This window comes from Artibeus jamaicensis, unplaced genomic scaffold (assembly GCF_021234435.1).
Source record: "Artibeus jamaicensis isolate MK-2021 breed Jamaican fruit bat unplaced genomic scaffold, CSHL_Jam_final scaffold_461, whole genome shotgun sequence".
NCBI classification, from domain to species: domain Eukaryota; kingdom Metazoa; phylum Chordata; class Mammalia; order Chiroptera; family Phyllostomidae; genus Artibeus; species Artibeus jamaicensis.
Genome location: NW_026522045.1, coordinates 15,280,422 through 15,304,654, shown reverse-complemented (window position 1 = coordinate 15,304,654; position 24,233 = coordinate 15,280,422). Strand labels below are relative to the sequence as shown.

At 41.4% G+C, this 24,233-nt stretch overlaps 2 pseudogenes; one reads left to right on the top strand and one right to left on the bottom strand.

Moving 5' to 3' along the window:
- The first annotated feature begins 224 nt into the window (after positions 1-224).
- Positions 225-2,971, top strand: LOC119034704 (pre-mRNA-processing factor 6-like; annotated as a pseudogene).
- Positions 2,972-8,732: 5,761 nt separating this feature from the next.
- On the bottom strand, positions 8,733-9,300 carry LOC119034711 (ATP synthase subunit d, mitochondrial-like; annotated as a pseudogene).
- Positions 9,301-24,233: the final 14,933 nt, after the last annotated feature.

The window sequence follows — 24,233 nt, the reverse complement described above, 5'->3', positions numbered from 1 at the left end:
CACCAGGAACTGGCCTGCAACCCAGGCATGTGCCCTGACTGGGAATCGACCCGAAATCACGTGGTTCGCAGGCCCGCGCTCAATCCACTGAGCTATACCAGCCAGGGCATACTTTTTTAAATCTTAAAAAGAAAAAGAAGAGTGAGCTCCAGACTCCTGTGGTCCTCCGCCTTTGGCTGTGGTGTCTGTCCCTTCCCTTTCCAGCCCTCATCATTGCTGGTGTCATGAACAAGAAGAAGCAGCAGTTCCTGGGCATGCCTGCACTGCTGTCTACATGCCAAGGCTAAGCTGAAACATCACTGGCTTCACCACCCATCTGACATTGGGCCCACCTGGGATGCCAATGATCCTGTGGATGAACACCACACACTCCTGGGCAAGAGGACCATAGAGAACTAGAGGAAGAAGAGCTAGGCAGCAGATGATGACGATGAGGACCTGAATGACACCAACTACAGGGTTCAATGGCTATGCAGGGAGCCTCCTCTGAAGCGGGCCCTATCAGAAGGATGACAGGAAGCAGATGTCATCTATGCAGCTCTGGATAAAATCATGGATGAAACAAGGAAAGAAAGAAGGGAACAAAGGGAGAAAGAAGAAATTGAGAAATACCACATGAAATGCCCTAAAATCCAACAGCAGTTCTCAGATCTCAAAAGGAAGTTGGCGGAAGTCACAGAGGAAGAGTGGCTGAGCATCCCTGTGGTTGGTGACACCAGAAACAAGCACCAGCAGAACCCATGCTACCAGAATCTGACCATTGTTCCTGACAGTTTCTTTACCATCTACAGATGGGATAGAACCACACTTCATTGGATCCCCAACAAACTTAATTCAGGGACTTTAACACACCCTATCCTGGGTGGCTTAACACTCTATACCCAGGTGGGACGACACCTGGGTTGATGACACCTGGCACAAGTGAGCTAGACATGAGGAATATTGGTCAAACAAGGAACAGGCTGTTGTACATGAGGCTGAGCAAGATGGTCAAACCCAAGGGCTACCTGAAAGACTTAAATTCCATGATCCCCACCCATGGAGGGGACATCAATGACATCATGAAGACATGCTTGCTCCTCAAGTCTGTTCAGGAGATGAACGCTCATCACCTGCCTTCCTGGATTACATCTACCCACATGGAAGAAGTCACTGGGAAGCTACAAGTCACTCTAAATCTCATTTTGAAGGGGATGGAGATGCCCCCCAAGAGTGAAGATTGCAGGTTGCAGCCTGGGGACACTGCTAAGGCCATGGTGGCCCAAGCTGTGTGTCACCTCCCACTGTCTATCAAGATTTACATCAGCACAACAGAGCTAGAAACAGACATCCATGCCAGGAAGCAGGTCCTTTGGAAAGCTGTGGAGCATGTACCCAACTTGGTTCACTTGAGGTGGTCATTGAGCTGAAAGACCCTGAAGATACCAGAATCATGCTCAGCTGAGGTGTTGAGTGCTGCCCCACTAGTTCTGGCTTTCCCTGACAAAGCTGGAGACCTATGAAAATGCCTACAAGGTCTTAAACAAGGCTTGGGAGAACATCCCCACAGACCGGCACATCTGGGTCATCACTGTCAAGCTGATGGAAACCAACAGGAACACACTGTAGATGGTGGAGAAGATCATCAACCAGGCCATTACTTTGCTGTGGGCCAATGGTGTGATCAATTGCAAGCAGTGGATCCAGAATGCTGAGAGGTGTGACAAAGTTAGGATTGTGGCCACCTGCCAGGTGGTCATACATGTGGTGATCTGCATCAGGATTGAGGAAGAGGACAGGAAGCACACCTAGATAGAGAACGCTAATAGCTGTGTGGCCCACAAAGCCCTGGAGTCCACATGAACCATCTATGCCTATGCCCTGCAGGTATTCCTCATCAAGAAGAGTGTGTGGCTGGAGCCATGTACTTCAAGAAAAACCATGGCACCAGGGAGTTCCTGGAGTCAGTGCTGTAGAGGGCCATGGCCCATGGCCCCAAGGCCGAGGTGCTGTGACTCATGGGTGCCAAGTCCAAGTGGCTGGTGGTCAATGTGCCCTGCAGCTAGGAGCATGCAGCCTCTGACCTTTCAGGCCAACCCAAACAGTGAGGAGATCTGGCTGGCCGCCATGAAGCTGGAGTCGGGGAACAAATACAAGCAGCGCTGGCCAAGGCTCAGAGCAGCACCCACACTGCCCAGGTGTTCATGAAGTCTGTGAAGCTGGAGTGGGTGCTGGACAACCACGGGGCCAACTAGGAGCTGTGAGAGGAAGTCCTGAGGCACTATGAGGATTTCCCCAAGCTGTGGATGATGAAGGGGCAGATCGAGGAGCAGGCAGAGCTGATGGACAAGGCTTGGGAGGCCTACAGCCAGGGGATTAAGAAATGTCCCCACTCCACACCTCTGTGGCTTTTGCTTTCCAGGCTAGAGGAAAATATTGGGCAGTTGACAATAGCCTGGACCATTTTGGAGAAGTCTCACTTGAAGAACCCAAAGAACCTGGACCTCTGGTTTGAGTCTATGAGGCTGGAGTACTGTGAGGGGCTGAAGAACATCGCCAATGCACTCATGGACAAGGTGCTACAGGAGTGCCCCAGCTCTGGTGTGCTGTGGTCTGGAGTCATCTTCCTTAAGGTAGGGCCCCAGACAAAGACCAAGAGGTAATCACCCTGAGGAAGTGTGAGCATGACTCCCACATGGTGCTAGCCATGGCCAAGCTGTTCTGGAGTGATTGAAAGATCACCAAAGCCAGCGAGTGATTCCACCACACCATGAAGATGGACTTGGACCTGGGGGATGCCTGGGCACTCTTCTACAAGTTTGAGCTATAGCACAGCTAGGAGGAGCAGTGGGAGGAAGTGTGGACGTGCTGTGAGAACGCCAAGCTGTGGCATAGGGAGCTGCAGTGCGCGGTGTCCAAGGACATTGCCAACTGCCAGAAGATCAGGGAGGTCCTTGTGCTGGTGGCTGCTGGCATCAAGAACAACTTCTGACTGCATGGCCCTGCAGGTGGGAGTGCGAGTGGCCTGTGGGCTGTGGTGAGGAGAACCTGAGAAAGGCCTGAGTTGTCTTCCCTGCTCTGCTCTGTGATTAAAGGTTTCCTAGGCGCCCTGCAGGGCTGGAAAGATAGATGATGATGATAGATAGATAGATAGATAGATAGATAGATAGATAGATAGATAGATGATAGAATTTTTAGAAACTGTCTTTTCTTACTAACCTGCGTGGGGAATGAAGCTTCCCATTTTTCATCAACTTTTTCTCTATAATATATAATTTACTATTTTGTTGTTAATGTTTACCTTCCATCTTCCTTGACTAAAATATAAGCCCCATGAGGGCAGGGTTCTAGGTCTCTTTGGTTACTGTTGTGTTTTTTGTACCCACAACACAGTACGGCTTTAAGTAACAACTGTTAAGTGAGAAATAAACACTAAACCACAGAATTTCTATTCTTTTTATTGTCAAATTTTTAAAAAATCTGGAACTGTGTATGAAGAAACTTTATTTGAACAGACTATGGTATTAGGGAGAATGCTCTGACTACAACTTTTTCATGTACCTCAAAACATAAGAGAAAAGGTGTTTTCTTTTATAGGAAAAATAATCAAGGGTAGCATAAACTTTGGGAGTAGGCAAGTGGTGGGAGTAGGCAGACGGCATGATGTTTTAACAAGAAATGTTTCTCTGTGTGGTTACCTCAAAGGAGGGCAGATGTCTGCATCTTAGTACTTTCTTAAGCTTGGGGGTGAGTCAAAGTTCAGGGATTTGTGAGGAGAGAATCCTGACTAAACTTGCTCAAGCCAAAACAGTGGGTATGTTATGGGTAATTCTGAGCACTTGTGCAGGCCCTATTGTTGTTTAAAATAAAAAAATAAAGTCTTTAAACACTTTTTTTTGTTGAAGTTTTCCCTTGCTATGCCAATAATTTCAGTTTAATGTCATCCCATTTCTTTTTTTTTTATTTTTTTACATTTATTTAGTTATTTTTCAAGTACAGTTTTCTTTTGTCAATTTCTCCCATCCCATTTCTTTATTTATTTTATTTTTTCCCCTTGCCTGAGAAGCTATATCTGATAAAATATTACTATGAGCAATGTCTGAGATATTGCTGCCTATGTTTCTTCTATGGTTTTTATGTTTTCAGGTCTAACATTTAAGTTTTTATCTATTTTGAATTTATTATTGTGTGTCATATAAGAAAGTGGTCTAGTTTCATTTTTCTGCACATATCTGTCCAATTTACTCAACATCATTTATTGAATAAACTATCTTTAGCCCACTGTATGTGCTTGTTCATTCTATTAATTATTAATTGACTATAAAGTTATGACTGTTTCTGAGTTACCTATTCTGTTCCATTGATATATGTGTCTACTTTTATGCCAGTACCATGCTGTTTTTATTACTATGGCCTTACAGTATAGTTTGATAATAGGTAGCATGATTCCTCCAACTTTGTTTTTCTTTCTCAGGATTGCTGCTATCCAGAGCCTTTTGTGGATCCATACAAAGTTTTGTAATATTTGTTTGAATTCTGTGAAATATGTCATTTGAATCTTGATAGAAATTGTGTTGAATTTATAGGTTGCTTTGGGTAGTGTGGACATTTTAATGATGTTAATTCTTTCTATCCATGAAAATGGTATGTTCTTCACTTATTTTTATCTTCTTCAATTTCTTTCTTCAATATCTTACAATTTTCTGAGTACAGGTCTTTTACATCTCTGGTTAGATTTATTTATTGATATTTTATTATTTTTAACCTATTGTGAAGGGTATTAATATCTTAATTTCCCTCTCTGTTACTTCATTATTGGAATATAAAAAGTATGACTCATTTCTGACATAGATAGTGAGAACATATTTACCAATAAATCTGATAAGGGGTTAATATTCAAAATTTATAAAGAACATACAAAACTCCACACACAAAAAAAACAACCCAATTAAAAAACAATTTACAATAGCCAAGAGTTAGAAGCAACCTAGGTGCCCATCAGTAAATGAATAGATCCAAAAACTATGGTACGTTTACACAATGGAATTTTATGCAGCACAAAGAAAGAAGGAGCTCCTACCCTTTGCAACAGCATGGATGGAAATGGAAAGCATTATGCTGAGTGAAATAAGCCAGGCAGTGAAAGATAAATACCATATGATCTTGCCTTTAACAGGAACCTAACCAGCAAAACAAACAAACAAGCAAAATATAACCAAAGACACTGGAATACAGAACAGGCAGACAGGAACCAGAGGAGAGAAGGGAGGGAATTTCAGGGGAAAAGGGAAAGGATTCATAAGAACAAATATAAAGGACACATGGACAAAAACTAACAAGGGTGGAAATGGGAGGGAGGTGGGAAGTGTTGGGGGGGTAGGCTGGGATGGGAGTAAAAGACAGAAAACTGTATTTGAACAGTAAATAAATAAAGAAAAATGGCAAAAAAAAATGGGCAAAGGGATATCAACTGGGAAGATGGCAATGGAGTAAGACAGAGTGGATTCCATTTCCCTGTACACATGGGAGAAAATCCTAGCCAATCTATAGAGGAACAGTGCAAACAGCCAACAGTTCACCGGAATATATGGAAATAAGAGACCAGAAATCATAATAGACACTGAAAAACCAGATGGTAAGGAGACAGCTGCAGGACAGTACAGTTTCTGGGACTGAAGCAAAGACAGGAGCAGAAGTGGCCTCAGCCAGTGCCCAGCACACAGCGTACTATGCCAGTGCATCTACCACAGACTCTTTTGGAACCCTGGGCCTGCTGAAGGATCCTTGGGAGAGAGCTGGGTTATCAGCTCCCTCCTCCCTGGCCAAGCAAGGTTGGGTACCCAGAGAGACCTGTTGGCATGAGTTTGCAGAGAGGGTACTAAGGACAAAGGGCCGTGATCAACCACAGAGTCTGTAGTCACCAGCTTGGGAGAATTCAGAGGCGCAGTGTCAGGCTCTGACTCCAGTATTCAAAGGTCTGGCTGGGGGACTAGACTGTGCTGAGAAGCAGTCTTTCTTAAGGACAAATTGTTTGGAAAGTAAACTGAAGGATTCTTCTGTGACAGCCACTTGGCCAGCTTCACACCCAGCCTGGCAGCAATCCAGAGGTTAGGCGGAAGCCTTTGCATTCCCCCACAGAACTGGGAAGCCATGCCAGATCCTGCAGGACCCAGACAGCCTGGCTGGTGATTGTGCACACTCGCACCACAAAGCACAGTGAGGACCCCTGGGGAAAGTGCTCTGAAGAGGACCTAGACACCCTTTGTGGGGTGCTGTAGAGAGGAGCCAGGTTAGCTCTTGGGAGAGCGCTCACAGAAAAACTACACAAATTGCCCCTCAGCCTGCTACAGCCAGTGAGACCAGAAAAACTGGTTTGGCCAGTTTAAAAAGGACAAGAGATGTCTTTTTAAAAATATTTTATTTATTTATCTTTAGAGGGGAGGGGAAGGAGAGAGGGAGAGAAACATCAATGTATGGTTGCCTTTCGTGCGTCCCCTGCTGGAAACTGGCCTGTAGGGAACTGGTCTGCAACCCAGGCATGTGCCCTGACTATTTTTTAAGCAATCTTTTATCCTTTTAATTTTATTATTGTTTTATCTTTCAATACCTTTTTCCTGTTTTTTCTTCTTTCTTGTTTTAGTCCTTCTTCCTCCCTTCTCCTGCCTTTTTTTCTCTTACCCACAAGTGACAAAAACAACTTGGAACTGTGAAAGACTAGTGCTAGACCCAAACAAGGGGCATCCCAACAATAGAGACAGAGAGATAAATTTCACTTTGCTATAGCAGAGAAGCCCCAGGTTGCTACATATTTGTATTATTATTTTTCATTATTCTCACTTCTTTTATATTTTAATAGTATCTTTGTATTCCTCCTCTTTCTGTATAGGCTTCTTAGTCTTGGCTGGTTATATTGTATTATTTGACAGGTTTCCCTGTTCTTTCCTCCACAGTGTATTGCTAATCCTCTATACTTCACGCGACTTGTTTTCCTTTAGCACAATACCCAAAGCTCTATATCCCCTACTCAGACAAATCACAGAGAGTCTGTTATATGATTGTTGCTCTAATATTATTATAAATAATAGCTGTTCTATACAACTATAAATACTTCACAACACATCTTCTGCATCTTAGCCAACTTCATAGTTTCCTATACTATATTACTGCAGTGGTTAACTCTATTTCCTCACATACTACACCTATTTACTATCCTTTACTCTCACCTTACCTCAGAATCTGACGTCCCTCAACCTCACTGCTATCTAGATCCAATTCTCAAGCCTTCCCTCTCCAACAAGAGACTTAATATTTTGTCTATTCTTTTCTAAAAGTGGCTAGTTGGGTTGATGATTACCATTGACACTATACATAGCCTAAAGATCTTCTATCTCTTCTCTACCAGCTGTAACTGTAAATATCATAAAATACTCTCATGCTGTCATAAACTATTTTGCCTCCCCAACTGATCACACAAAAAAAAAAGTAGGTGGAAGCGGTGAACACCAGGATACCCACTGGAAGAGGACACCCAACAACAAAAGAACCACCAACAGATAACAACAGAAGAAAGTGAAGGAGGGAGTAGAAGCCACACAAACCTCAATCTAAAACCTATCTGGAAATACTACTAATAGTGAAGAAACCTACTCAGTACAAACAACTGAACAAGAACAAAAGAGAATCCTCAAAACCTTGTACACATGGAAGAACTAGCTTCAACACAACCTGCCTTCAACAGTACAACAAATTACAAGAGGTGGTGGACAGAGGGACCATCAGTTAACCAGCTGATGGGAAGGACCCACAATAGAAATACCAAAACACAACTAAAAACAAAAGACAAACACAGACCTACCTTAAATGTCAGCCCAAGAGTAGTAAGCTTGGGAGATGAAGGACACTACACCACCAAAGCTCACAGGTATTATACCACAGAAGTTCACACCATAAACACAAGAAGCCAAATAATTCAATTTAAGAAGCTGAAGCTAACAAGAAGACTCTCACAAAGAACGGAGAGACAAAAAAAAAAATCCTCAAATGATAGGAAAAGAGGAAGCCTCCGAAAGAATGTTAGATGAAATAGAGGCAAGTAAAATATCAGATATTGAATTAAAAGCACTGGTTATTAGGAAGTTCAAAGAGCTCACAACGAGCTACCAGAAACGACAGGGGAGCTACAATGAACTCACTGCAAACTATATCAACATGAAAAAGGAAATAGAAATTCTCAGCAAGGGCCAAGAGGAAATGAAAAATACAATTTCTGAACTGAAGAACACAGTAGAAGGAATCAAAAGCAGGATTGATGAAGCAGAGGATGGGATCAGTGAGTTGGACCACAAAGTAGAAAAAAAAACACCCAGAAACAGCAAGAAAAGGAAAAGAAGCTCAGGAAAAAATGAAGAGGGATTAAGAGAAATGCAAGACAATATGAAACGCAATAATATCCGAATAATAGGAATACCAGAAGAGGAAGAAGAAGAACAAGGGATAGAAAATGTACTTGAAAAAGTAATGAGGGAAAACTTCCCTAACTTCGTGAGAGAAAAACTCACACAAATCTAGGAATCACAGAGAGTCCTACTCAACAGGAACCCAAAGAGGGCCACTTCAAGACATGGCATCATTAAAATGGCAAAATTTCAAGACAAAGAGAGAATCTTAAGGACAGCAAAGGAGAAAAAGAACGTAACATACAAGGGTGCCCCGATAAGGTTAACTGCTTACTTCTTTTTTTTAATATATATATCATTGTTTTTAATGTCCACAGTTTATAATACAGAGGCCAGAGCCTTCTCCCAGATTGAAGTTTATAAATTCTCAATTGGTTTGTGAGGCCAGTACAGATACTTCTTTTTGTCTAATTTGGTTTCTGGGAAGACTTCATTCAATTCCTCTATGGTCATCTGATCAAATGGAATTATGTTCCTCATCTTCTCCAGCTCTTTCTCATATTGCTCGATCCTGGCCTTTGAGAGAGACAAAAACTCAGCACAGCTTTTCACATCTTCTTTTTCTTCAGCATCCACCACTGCACTGTATTTATCCTCTGGCACAGAAACCTTCAGGGCATTAAACTTCTTCTCAAAGTCGTCCACCAAGCAGGCCTTCGCTATGTTGGCCTTGTAGTAAGCCCAGTCAATAGTGGGGGGGTGGTTCTCAGGTACAGTAGCCAACCTAGAGGTGAGGGTCTCATTCCAGGATTTCAGGGAGTTAGCAATGGCCTTCTGGTTTCAGGGTATTATCTCCCCAAAAGCTACCCAGTCAATGGCTTTAAGAGCAAGTTTTTGCCCAGCCATCTTGAGACCCTTCACCGACCCCAGCACCCCACAGTCTGCAGCAGCCAGTCACTGCTTACTTCTTAATGGAAATGCTACAAGCAAGAAGAGAATGGCAAGAAATATTCCCAGTAATGAGAACCAGAGGACTACAACCAAGGCTACTTTACCCAACAAGGCTCTCAATCAAGATAGAAAGCCAAATAAAGAGCTTCCAAGACAAAAGAAGTCTAAAAGAATACACCTCCACCAAACCAGCTCTGCAAGAGATGCTAAAGGGACTGCTTTAAGGAAAGAAAGGAAGAGCGAGAGAGAGAGACAGAGAGGAACACAGGTATGAAAATGGCAATGAATAAGTACCTACCAATAATTACCTTAAGTGTAAATGGATTAAATGCTTTAATCAAAAGACATACAATATTGGAATGCATAAGAAAGCATGAATGACACATATGCTGCCTACAAGAGATCCACCTCAGGAAAAAAGACCTACACAGACTAAAAGTGAAGGCTGCAAACAGATTTTCCAAACAAATGGACAAGAAAAAAAAAAGCCAGGGTAGCAAAACTCATATCAGACAAAATAGACTTCAACAAAAGGACCATAAAGAGAGACCCAGAAGGTCGCTTCATAAATACTCAAGGGAAGAATCTACCAAGAAGACATTAATATTGTAAATATATATGCACCCAACATAGGAGCACCCAAATATGTAAAGAAAATCTTAGAGAACTTCAAGAAAGCTATTGACAGCAACACAATTATAGTAGGCGATTTTAACACCCCACTGTCCAAAATGGACAGACCTTCCAAACAAAATATCAACAAAGATATTGTGGCATTGAACAATGCCCTAAATGAAACAGACTTAACTCATATATATAGAGCCCTTCATCCCAAAGAAGCTACATAACCATTCTTTTCCAATGCACATGGAACATTTTCAAAGATAGACCACATGATAGGATGCAAAACGAGCCTCAACAAATTCAAGAAAATTGAAATCATACCAAGCAGTTTCTATGACCACAAGGGACTGAAACTGGATTCCAACACCAAATAAAAAAAAAAAACACCCAAAATCATGGAGATTGAACACCATGCAATTAAACAATGAATGGGTCAACAATGAAATTAGGAAAGAAATAAAAAAGTTTCTGGAAACAAATGAAAATGAACTCACAACCCAAAACTTATGGGACACAGCAAAGGCAGTACTGAGAGAAAAATTCATAGCAATACAGGCCTACCTAAAGAAGAGAGAAATATTTCAAACAAACAATCTAACCCTACACCTACAAGAACTCGAGGAACAACAACAAAGACAGCCCAGATCAAGTAGAAGTAAGGAAATAACCAAGATCAGAGGAGAATTAAATGACATAGAGACTAAAAGCACAATTCTAAGGATCAATAAATCGGGGACCCCGTTTTTTTAAAAAAGATAATAAAAATCGACAAGCCATTAAATTGGCTCAAGAAAAAAAGAGAGAAGACCCAAATGAACATAATGGGAAATGAAAGAGGAGAGACTACAACTGACACCACAGAAACACAAAGGATTGTAAGAAATTACAATGAAGAACTGTATGCCAAGAAATTTGAAAACCTAGGTGAAATGGAGCAATTTCTAGACAAACATAATCTTCCAAAACTCAATGAAGAATAAGCTTAAAGCCTAAACAGACCAGTAACAGCAGATGAAATTGAAGCAATAATAAAAAAAAAACACTCCCATACACAAAAGCCCTGGACCAGATGGTTTCACAGGAGAATTCTACAAAGCATTTAAGGAAGAGCTAACCCCTATTCTTCACAGACTATTCGAAAAAATTCAAAATGATGGAAGACTCCCAAACTCTTTTTATGAAGCCAGCATCACCCTAATCCAAAAAACAGATAAAGACACAACAAAGAAAGAAATCTTCAGGCCAATATCGCTGCTGATGATAGACACTAAAAAGGTCAACAAAATATTGGCAAACCGCATCCAACAATACATTAAAAAGATCATACACCATAACCAAGTGGGATTCATCCCAGGTATGCAAGGATGATTCGATATTCACAAATCAGTAAATGTAATACATCACATAAACAAAAGCAAAAGAAAAATCACATGATCATATCAATAAATGTGGGAAAAGCTTTTGATAAGGTACAACACCCATTTATAATAAAAACACTCAGCACAGTGGGAATAGAGAGAGCATTCCTCAGCATAATAAAGGCCATATATGAGAGACCTACAGCCAACATCATACTCAATGGGCAAAAACTAAAATCTTTTCCACTAAAATCAGGAACAAGACAAGGTTGTCCACTTTCACCACTTCTATTCAATACAGTATTGGAAGCTTTAGCCACAGCGTTCAGACAAGAAAAGGAAATAAAAGGCATCCAAATCAGAAAGGAGGAATTAAAACTATCATTGTTTGTAGGTGACGAGATAGTATACATGGAAAATCTTATAGACTCCACTCAAAAATTGATTGACCTAATAAATGAATCTGGCAAAACAGCGGGATACAAAGTCAATATCCAGAAATCAAAAACATTTTTGTATACTAACAATGAAACAGCAGAAACTAAGAAAAAAATCCTATTTGACAGAACAAAAATAAAAATAAAATATCTGAGAATAAACCTAACCAAGAAGGTAAAAGACCTGTATGCAGAAAACTACACAGCCCTGAAGAATGAAATCAAGGAAGACACAAATGGAAACATATACCGTGTTCATGGATTGGAAGAATTAACACCATCAAGATGTCCATACTACCCAAAGCAATTTACAGATGTAATGCAATATCTATTAAATTACCAGTGGCATATTTCACAGACATAAAACATATACTTAAAAAAATTATATGGAACCATAAACAACCCTGAATAGCAGCTGCACTTTTGAGAAAGAAGAACAAAATAGGAGGTATCACAATACCTGATAACAAACTGTATTACAAGGCCACTGTAACCAAAACAGCCTGGTACTGGCATAAAAACAGGCACATGGACCAATGGAACAGAACAGAGAGCCCAGAAATCAACCCAAGTCTCTACAGGCAGTTAATATTTGGCAAGAGGGGCAGTAATCTAAAATGGAGTAAAAATAGCCTCCTCAACAAATGGTGGTGGGAGAATTGGACAGCTATATGGAAAAAAATGAAACTTGCACACCAACTTACACCATACACAAAGATAAATTCAGGTGGATAAAAGACTTAAATATAAGTTGTGACACCATTAAATTCCTAGAGGAGAACTTTGGCAGGAAAATCTCATATATTTCACGCAGCAACATTTTTACTGATATGTTCCCTGGAGCACGGCACTAAAGGAAAGAATAAACAAATGGGATCTCATCAAAATAAAAAGCTTCTGCATGGCTAACAAAAACAGTATTAAAATAAAAAGACAAACAACTGTATGGGAAAACATATTTGCCAATGATACCACAGACAAAGGTTTAATCTCCAAAATATACAAAGAACTTACATGACTCCACTCTAAGAAGACAAGCAACACAATTAAAAAGTGGGCAAAGGACTTGAACAGACACTTCTCCAATGAGGACATACAGAGGATCCAGAGTCACATGTAAAGATGCTCAATATTGCTAGCTGTCAGAGAGATGCAAATTAAAACCACAATGAGATATCACTTTACACCAGTCAGAATGGCCATCATAAAGAAAGCAACAAGCAACATGTGTTGGAGAGGTTGTGGAGAAAAGGAGACCCTAGTTCAATGTGGGTTGGATTGCAGACTGGTACAACCACTATGGAAAACAGTATGGAATATTCTAAGGAAACTAAAAATGGCCCTGGCTGGCATAGCTCAGTGGATTGAGCACAGGCTGTGAACCAGTGGGTTGCCAGTTAGATTCCCAGTCAGGGTACATGCCTGGGTTGTGGGCCAGGTCCCCAGTGGAGGCCATGTGAGAGGCAGCCACACATTGATGTTTCTCTCTATCTTTCTCCCTCCCTTCCCATCTCTCTAAAAATAAATAAAATATTTTTTTAAAAAAGTAAAACTAAAAATGGACCTGCCTTTTGCTCCAGCAATTCCACTGCTAAGATTATATCCTAAAAACCCTGAAACAGCAATCCAAAAGAACCTGTGCACCCCAGTGTTCATAGCAGCGCAATTTGCAATAGCCAAGAGTTGGAATCAACCTAGGTGCCCTGCAATAAATGAATGGATCCAAAAAGTATGGTACATTGACACAATGTAATTCTATGCAGCACAAAGAAAGAAAGAAGGAGCTCCTACCCTTTGCAACAGCGTGAATGGAACTGGAAAGCATTATGCTGAATGAAAAAGGCCAGGTGGTGAAAGACAAATACCACGTGACCTCACCTTTAACAGGAACAGAAACAACAAAACAAACAAGCAAGCAAAATGTAACCAAAGTCACTGAAATACAGAACAGGCTGACAGGGACCAGAGGGAAGAGGAGAGGGAATTTCATGGGAAAGGGGGAAGAATACACAGAAACAAGTATAAAGGATACGTGGACAAAAACTAACAGGGGTGGAAATCGAGGGAGGTGGGGAGACAGGGGCGGTGAGCTGGGATGGGAGTAAAAGACAGAAGACTGTGCTTGAACAATAATTAAATTTAAAAAATGGGCAAAGGACCTAAATAGTATCTCCAAAGAGATACTCAACATCACTAGTAGCTAATAATCAAAGATATGAAAATTAAAACCAAAATGAGATATCATCTCACACCTGTCCGAATTGTTATTATCAATAAATCAACAAACAACAAGTGCTGGTAAGAATGTGGAGAAAGGAGAACCTTTCTACACTGTTGGTAGGAAAGAAGTATAGAAATATCTCAAAAAATTAAAAATGGGGGACTTCCGCCAAGATGGAGGCATAGGTGGATGTGCCGTGCCTTCTCACACAACCAAGTTTAGAGACAACTAAATATTAGCAACAGGAAACACAGCCAGAACACAGAAAATTGAACTTTTCGGAAGTCTGTTAACAACAACTTCTTCAGCCTGACTGGTAAGAGGGGCGAAACCAGCAGCTAGTGGAGCGGGGTTGCACAGCTGGTGGAACTCAGTCAGACAGACAGGTGTGCGGAATCCAGGCGCAAGGTGGGACCTAGTGAGAGAACCAGTGACCGTGGGGAAACAGCGAGGGAGCAGGCCTGCGGGTTGACTATGGTCGCGCCTTTGTGCACGGATAGACAAGCGAGGGAGTGGGTGATTGGACCAGAACCCAGCGGGTCCCCGAGGCAAGCGGCAGGGAGGGGACCGCCATTTCCCTGCTCTGACCCCACCTCCACATACAGTGTCATAACCCAGTGACTCTGAGTGGCCTGGCCCTGGTGAACCACCTAAGGAACTGCTCCTCACCTAGCGGCGCGAAACAGCAGATGGGGTCGCCATTTCCCCGCTCTGACCACGCCCCCACATACAGCATCACAACCCAGCGACCTGGGAGTCCAAGGTGCCGCTCCTCACATTTAAAAGGCGTGAACAGACCAAAAATGGCTCAAGAAGATCTCAAAGCCCCAGAGCCTATAAATCTAAGCGATGAAGAAATAGCAAAACTCTCAGACGCACAGTTTAAAACACTGGTCATCAGGATCCTCACAGATCTGGTTGATTATAGCCACAAATTAGACAAATATATGAGGGCGAAACTAATTGAAATGAATGGAATTGCACAGCAAACCAATAGCAATGAAAAAGAAACTGGGACTCAAATCAATGGAGTGGACCAGAAGAAAGCAAATAATGGCCAAACAGAAAAGAGTCAAGAAGCAGGAATTCAAAGCAATGAGGAGAGTCTTAGGAACCTCCAGGACATCTTTAAATGCTCCAACATCTGAATTATAGGGGGTACCAGAAGGGGGAAAGGAACAGCCACCAGTGGAAAACTTATTTGAACAAATAATAAAGGAGAATTTCCCCAATCTGGCAAAGGAAATAGACTTCCAGGAAATCCAGGAAGCTCAGAGAGTCCCAAAGAAGTTGGACCCAAGAAGAAACACACCAAGGCATATCATCATTACATTAACCAAAATTAAAATGAAGGAGAGAATCCTAGAAGCAGCAAGAGATAAGGGGACAATCACCTACAAAGGAGTCCCCATCAGACTGTCAGCAGATTTCTCAAAAGAGACCTTACAGGCAAGAAGGGGCTGGAAAGAGGTATTCCAAGTCATGAAATCCAAAGACCTACAACCAAGATTGCTCTATCCAGCAAAACTTTCATTTAGAATGGAAGGACAGATAAAGTGCTTCTCAGATAAGATCAAATTCAAGGAGTTCATCATCACCAAGCCCTTATTATAGGAAATGTTAAAGGGACTTATCTAAGAAAAAAGAAGTTAAAGAAACATGAACAGTGAAAGGACAACAAACTCACAGTTATTCACAACCACACCTAAAACAAAAGCAAACTAAAAGGACAGCTAGATCAGGAGTGGAAACATAGAAATGAAGATCTCAAGGAGGGTTAGCAACAGGGGAGTGGGAGGAGGAGAAGGGGGGAGAAGGTACAGCAAATAAGTAGCATAGACAGTAGATAGAAAAGAGATGGGGGCAAGAATAGCATGGGAAATATAGAATCTAAAGGACTTGAGACACATGGTCATAAACTAAAGGGGGGTAACGGTGGGGACGGGGGTAGGGCGCAGGGAAATGAAGGGGGGAATTGAACAACTGTAACAGCATAATCAATAAAAAAATTTAAAAAAGAAAAAAAATGCCTTTGATTTCTGGATATTGACTTTGTAACCTGCTGTTTTGCCTAATTCATTACATTAACCCTAAACCTAACCTAACACTAGCCATAAACCTAACCCTAACCTAATCCTAGACCAAACCTTAACACTACCTTAACTCTAGTGCTAAACCCAACCATAATCCTAACCCTAATCATAGCTCTCACTGTAACCCTAAACCTAATACTAACCATAACCTGAATCCTAATACTAATTTAACCCTAACTCAAGACATAACCCTGAGCCTAAACCTACCCCTGGCCTTAAACAAAGCCTCACCCAAACCTAGCCCTAAAACTTAACCATATGCTTAACCTTAACCCTAGCCCTAACCTTAACCATAACTCTAACACTAGCCCTAACCCAAATCCTATACCTAACCTAACTCTAATCCTAAACCTAACCAAAACCCTAGCCCAAGCCTTATCTTTATCCTTAAACTTAAACTTAATCTTATCCTTCATTTAATCCAAAACTTAACCATAACCCTATCCCTAAACCTAAACTTAACCCAAAACCTACCCCTAACACAAATTCTAAACCTAAACTTAAATCTAACTTAAATCCTATCCCCGGTCCTAAATTTAACCCTAACCCTAACCCTAATCCTAGCTCTAAATTTAACCTTTACCCTCACATTAACCCGACCCCTAGACCTAACCCTAACTTAACCCTAAACCTAACCCTAACTGTCACCCTAGCACTATTCCTAGTCCTAAAACTAGACCTAACCCTAAAACTAACCCCAGACCTAAACATAACCTTAACCTAACTCTAGCCCTAAACATAAACCTAACCCTAAACCTAACCCTTACCCTATTCCTAACCCTAATCCTACCCATATCTGACTGCTGAAGAGTTTATTTCTATGCTTCTCACAACTCTAGAAGTAACAAATGTACCACACAACCTAGAAAAACATAAGAGAACATAACTGTGCAAATGGTTGTTTCTGTCCTTCAGAATTGTAGTCTCTGCTAATAAGCACTCCCAAATATCACCTGGTATGCATTAAAATTAATCATGCTCAAAACTGCACTGTGGTTTCTGAGCAGTATAAGAATAGCGACAGTGATCAGTAGATCCCCCAACATAAATATTCCTTGTAAACTTAAGCAACTTCCTGATTTCAAGAAATTTAAGGTAGTACTTTCAAGGTTCCTCACTACAATGCCTTCCAGCTCTTGAAAGAATACATTACCCTAGCCATAGACCTAACACTAGCCCTAGAGCTCGCCAAAACCCTAACCTTAAAACTAACCTTAGCCTTAACTTTAACCTTAATCTTAACTTGAACCCTAGCCATTGCTGTAAATCTACCCTATCCCTAACCCTTATCTAAATCCTAAACCTAACCCTAAACCTCATCATAACCCTAACACTAACACTAACACTAACCTTAGCTCTACACTTAATCTAACACTCTGATCCTAACCATTAACCTAACCCTATGCCTAACACTAACCTAACCTTAACCCTAATCTTAACCATGAACCTAACACTATCCCTAACTCTAAACCTAAACCTAATGCTAGACCAAGCCCAAACTTTATCCCTAAATGTAATCCTAACCCTAGCTGTAGACCTGACCCTAAACCTAAAGTTAACCCTAACCCTAAACCTAATCCTAGCCCTAACATTGAACCTTACCCTGACCATAGCTGTACCCTATCTCTAAACTTAATAAAAACCCTAACCATAAACCTAGCAATGACCTAATCTTAACCTAAAACCTAACCATAGCTCTAACTTAACACTAACCTTAAACTGAGCCCTAACCCTAACCTATTCCTAAACCACACCCTAAACATGAATGCAACCCTATTTATAACCATAATCGTAATGCTAAACCTGAACCACACCCTAACCTTGACCCTAACAAGAGCCCTAGCCCTAACCCTATTCCTAACCCTAATCCAAACCCTAACCCTATCTTTAACCTAAACCTAACCCAAACCCTAGCCCTAGTACTAGCCCTAACCATAATCATAAAAGCAATATGAACCCTGAAACTAACCCTAGCCCAAAACCTAAACCTAACACAAGCCCTAACCTTAACCCTAACCCTAACCCTAGGCTTAGCCCTAACATTAACCTTATTACAAACCCTAATTCTAGCCTTAGGCCTACCAAAATCTAAACATAACCCCAACACTAACACTAGTCCCAAACCTAACACTAACTCTATCCCTAGCCGTAAACTTAACTCTAACCCTAGCCCAAGCCCTAATAATGTCCCTAAACCTAACCCTGACTCTAACCCTAACTTAACCCTAACCCTAACCCTAACCCTAGACTTAACCCAAACCATAACAGTAACCCTAGCCCTAAACCTAACCCTAACCTTAAATTTACCTTAGCCCTAGCTGTAACTCCCTAACCCTTATCCTAGACCTAAATCTAAACCTAATCCCAATCCTAACCCTAGCCAAAAACCTGAACCTCATCCTAGCCTACAAAATAATCCTAACCCCAAACCCAAACCTAGCCCAAACTCTAACATTAACTCATTAACACTACTCCTAAACATAAAATAACCTTAACCCGAACCCTAAGCATGAGCCGAACCCTAGCCCTAGACTTTGACCTAACCCTGACTATAGCCAAAGCTCAAACATTATCTCTAAACCTAATCCTAACCATATCTCTAACCCTAACTGAAAATCAAAACATAACCCTAATTCTGACTGTAGGCCTAAACATAAATGTAACCCTAACCCTAACCATAAAACTAGACCAAACCTTAAGTCCTAAACCTAACCCTAACTCTAGCCCTAAATTTAATGTAACCCTAACCTGAAACCTAACTCTAGCCCTAAACTAACCCTACACCAAAACCAAGCCCTAGCCCTAAACTTAACCCTAACCCTAACCCTAGCCCTAGCCCTAGCCCTAGCCCTAACCCTAATACTCATCCTAGACCTAGTTATATCCCTTGCTATATATCTAGCCCAAGCTGTAGCCGAAAAATCTAGCTTTAGCCATAATCATAACTCTACTCCTACCCATATCTGATTTCAGAAGAGAACTTTATTTCTGTGCTTCTTAAAACTCTAGAAGTAACAACTTTACCACATAATCTAGAATAACATGAGCATACCTTAAAAAACATAACTACATAATGTTTGTTTCTATCCTTCAGAATTTTATTTCAGTTCTGAAAAACAAACACAACTTTGTATTTCAGAATTGTAGTCTCTGCCAACAAGCACTCCCAAATGTCACTTAGTATGCATTAAACTTAAACTGCACTTTTCTTCCAAGCAGGAAGAAAAGGCTGAGAGTGATCGCTAGATCCTCCAACATATATTTTCCTCATGAATTTAAACAACTTTCTGTAGCTCAGGGGATTGAGCGCGGACCTGCGAACCACACGATCGCAGTTCGATTCCCAGTCAGGGCACATGCCTGGGTTGCAGGCCAGTTCCCTGCAGGCCAGTTCCCTGCAGGCCAGTTCCCAGCAGGGGATGCACAAAAGGCAACTATACATTAGTGTTTCTCTCCCTCTCTCCTTTCCCCCTTCCCCTCTAAAGATAAATAAATTTAGAAAAATCTTTTAAAAAAATTTAAACAACTTTCAGATTTCAAGAAATTTAAGATAGTAGTTTCACATTTCTCCACTATAATGCCATTCTATCCTTGAAACTGTAAATTGCCCTAGACTGAGACCTAGCCCTAACATTACCCCTAACCTTAACCCCAAACCTAACCCTAACCCTAAATTAAAGCTAATGTAATCCAAATCCTAACCCTAGTACTAACCATAATCATAGCCCAAGCCCTAACCCTAACCTTAACCCTAGTCCTAACCCTAACCATAACTCTAACCCTAGCCCTAGCCTTAAACCAAAACCTAACCAGAACCAGAACCCTAATCCTAAACTTAACCATAGCCATAATCCCAACTATAGCCATAGCCCTGACCTTAAAATTGACACTAACCCTAAACCAAGCCCTAGCACAAACCTAGCACTACAACTAATCCTAACCCTAACCCTAGCCATAGCCTTAACTTTAACCCTAATTCAAACTGTAAACATAGCCATGCCCTAGCCCAAAACCTAACCACAAACCTAAATCTAATCCCAGCCCTCTCTTTAACCCTTACCCTCAAACTGCCCTAAACTTAAACCTAACCCTAGACCTAGCAAAAATCCTAACACGAAACCTAGCTCTAACCCTAACCCTAACTTTGATGCTAAACCTAACCCAAGTCTTAACCCTAAAATAACCCTAACCATGGCACTAAACTTAACACTAACCCCAGCCCTAACTTTAACCATAGCCTTAAATTTAACCCTAGCCCTAGCAATAACTCTAAATAACCCTAACAGTAACATAATCATAAGCAAATTCTAAATCTAAACCTAGAACTAACCCTAACACTATCCATGACCCTACCACTAAACCTAACTGAAAACCTAACACTAACCTTAGCCAAAGCCCAAATATCATCCTTAAACTGAAGACCTACACCTACCCATAATAAAAAACCCTATCCATAATCCAAAATTCAACCTTAACACTAGCACTAGCCCTAGCCTTAGCCCTAGCCCTAAATTTAAACCTAAACCTAGCACTAACCCTAACCTTCAAACTAACAGTAACCCTAACCCTAACCATAACCATAATCCTAACCCTAACCCAAAACCTAACCCTAAACTTAACTCTAACCATAATCCTAACTGTAACCCAAAACCTAACCTTAACCTTAACCCTACCTAGGCCTAGCCCTAACACTAACCCTAAATCTATTCCTAGCCCTAAACTTAGCCCTAGTCCTAGCATTAGCCCTAATACTAAACCTAACTGTAGCAATAGCGCTAACCCTGAACCTAACCCTAAACCTACTCCAAGCCGCAAACCTAACCCTAATTCTAACCCCAACTCCAACCCTAACCCTAACACTAGCCCTAAACTTAACCCTAACCTGAGCCCTAGATGTAATCCTAGCCCTAAGTCTAACCCTAACCCTATCTTAACCATAATCCCACACTTACCCCTAAACCATAACCCTATCCCTAACCCTAAACCATAACCTGAACCTAACCCAAGCCCTAACCTTGAACCTAACCTCAACCCTAACCCTAGCCCTAACTGTATCCCTAACCTAAACCTAACCCTAATCCTACTCCAGTATCTAACCTTAAACCTAAACCTCACCATAGCTGTAACCCTAGCCCTAAAGATAATACTAACCCTAACCATTAATCTAATATTGATCTAACTCTAAACCTAAACCTAACCCTAGCCCAACCCCTAAGCCCAAACCAGCCCTTCCCTAATTCTAAACCTAACACTAGACATAACCTTAACACTAACCTGAACCCTAGGCATAATCCTAACCTTAAACTTAACCTTCGCCATACCCTTAAACCTAACCCTAAACCCACCCTTAACCCTAATCCTAATTCTAAACCTAACCCTAAATGTAACCCTAACCCTAGCCCTAAACTTAACCCTAACCATAACTCTAAACCTAGCCCTGTTCATAGTCTAAACCTAACTCTAACCTTAAACCTATACCTAATCCTAAACCAAATCTTTCTTTTTAACTATACTTTATTGATTATGCTATCACAGTTTTTCCAATTTACCCCCCTTTATCCTTTCTCCACCCTGCATCACCCAACCCTCTAGCATTCCCCCACCTTAGTTCATGCTCATAGGTACATATAAGTTCTTTGAGTTCTCTGTTTCCCATACCATTTCTGACCTCTCCCCATTTATTTTATGCCTACCAATTGTGCTTCTTATTTCCTTTACCTTCCCCCCATTCCTCCCCTCCCTTTCCCCCTGGAAACCCTTTATGTGATGTCCATTTTTCTAATTCTGCTCCTGTTCTAGCTGTTTGCTTAGTTTTTGTTTTCATTGCTTTTCTTTTTTTTTTTAGGTTCATTTGTTGATAGTTGTGAGTTAGTTGTCATTTTTCTGTTCATAGTTTTTTTATAAGAGACTGTTCTGCATGGTGTGGGCCCAGCTCCCACTTGGAAGGCCAGTAGAAAGTGAGGTCCAATGCACAGGACCCATGTCCATGGATAGGTTCTCCCATGGGGAATCAGGCCTGCATTGCAGCTACACTGCTATGAGACTTGCTTTTGCTAAAACTCCCTCAATCTGAATTGAGGCAGTAAGTACTTACTGTAACTGCCTAAATTCTGTGCTAAACCTCCCCGTATGGAATTTAACCAGTTCAACCACTTTTCCCATTAATCTACAACATCCTTCTCTTTGAAGTAATTAGCAACATTCTTTCCTTTGTTATCTGTAAAACATAACCACCTACAGTGAACCTGAGCATAGTAAATGAGGATTGTCCTCAATGTAATGTACCCAGAAAAGCAATAAAAGCTTGTCAAGGCAAGGACCAAGGCTCTCTCCTCTTGAGAGAGTGGTTGAGCCGTCCCTTTTCCTCCACAGAATTTGGTAGTCCGTGTGAATTTGTCTTGCCTCATCCATAATGCCACAGACCCCACAAGCCTGGGTCCACATCAGCTGGTGCCTGAACAGGGACCCAGGGCTATGAGCTATCATTGTGGACAACACACCAACTTGGTTAGAGTGAGCATATCAGCCCAAGTAAGGGCCAGTGACACTGACTCCTTTTCGGCTAGGTCATAGGGTGTATTGGATTTCAGAGGGAAAGGGTTTCCTTCCTAGGTCGCCCTCTGTTGAGACCACTTTGCAACTGTACCTTCTTTAGTAAGTAGCCTTGCTCTCTCTCCCAAGTATTTGCCACAGTCTTGTGGACATGGGTTGAGCAGTTAAAAGCAACAAGGGTGCTCAAAGCTAGAAGGCTCCCAAAAGAGGATTAGCTGGGACATAGACTGGGTCAGAACACCAGGTTTCCTACCAGCTGCATGCAAAAGTCCATGCAACAAGAGGCACACTGTAAAAACACTCACAAGCCCATCCCTGCTGCACAAACCCCAAAAAGGTCTAGGTTTTGGAGAAAGAACAAAGATTTTTGTTTTCTTTAATCACCTTTAAACACATCAACTACTTACAGGACAATTTACAAGCATCTCAGCAAATTTTTTCTCTTTAGCCGACTCTTGTGGTCCTTTTGATTTTGCCTTTTCCCTCCAACTGCCTTTGTTAGGAAAAACAGGAAGTGAATGAGTGTTCTGGTTTCAACTGTACTCCACAGATTGCTTTCCAGAAGAATTAGTGTTAGTCACAGGTTTTGTATGAGAGTTTTTGGCATTCAGAAAGTTGCAGGTTTTGTAAGAGAGCTTTTGGTATTCAGAAGACAAAAGGCACTTCCTCCCCTCAGCCCAAGAAAGCAGGTGTTCCCATGTGATTCAGAACCTTTCGAGGGTGTCTGGGATCAATTTCTGAGATATGCAGGAGCCTTATAGGGACCTCCAACACTACTTAATCTAACTTCTGGCTTGTCCAGGAAGCACCATATAAAGGTTGATCACCTAGAGCTACGAGGTCCACCTCTCAGTCTTAAATGCTGGGGGAGAACCTGAAACCCATAAGTGGTATGAGGGTACTCAGAAAGTCCAGTACCCCTCTCCAAGGCTGTCTTTCGCAAATAGCACATTTCAATCCACCACACTATATCCCTCAATAGGTAACTAGTTAAGGTTCATCACAGGTGGCAGAATCTAAAAAGACAACAATTGAAAATAAAAAGGAGCCTTTTAATAGCAAGAATTGTCTCTAATTCATCTAAAGAGCAGGAAGTTTATCCACAGGTGTTACAGCAGCTCCTCTGGAGAGTGGGTTTTAAGGTGAAGGAACAGCATCTCATTCAGCTTTTACAAACTATAAAGGAATACTACCCTGCTTTTTCTGATGAGGGAACCTTATATATAAAGGTTTGAGAAGATGCAGGCAATAGGTTAAGATCTTTACAGGACATTGGTGTTTCTATTGGAACTCAAAACTCAATAACATGGGGGCTAGTCAGGATTGCTCTCCTTTCCATTTGGGCTAGGAGACCAAAACTAGTCACAAAGGAGGATAAAGAGTCTAGTTCAGAGGAGGAAGTTGTATGTGATGTAGTGGAAGAACCAGCTATGAAAGTTCTGCCTACAGCCCCACCAGAAAACCTGCTTCATAGCCATCGCTCCTTATTTCAACCCTGGAAGTGCTCCTCCTCACAGGATGACTCACTACCAAGAGAACCAGAAAATTTAGACAGATATCCTGTTAGGGCCAAGCAACAGTGCCTTCGGCAGAAGTTGGAGATTTAGATGCCCTTTCAGCCT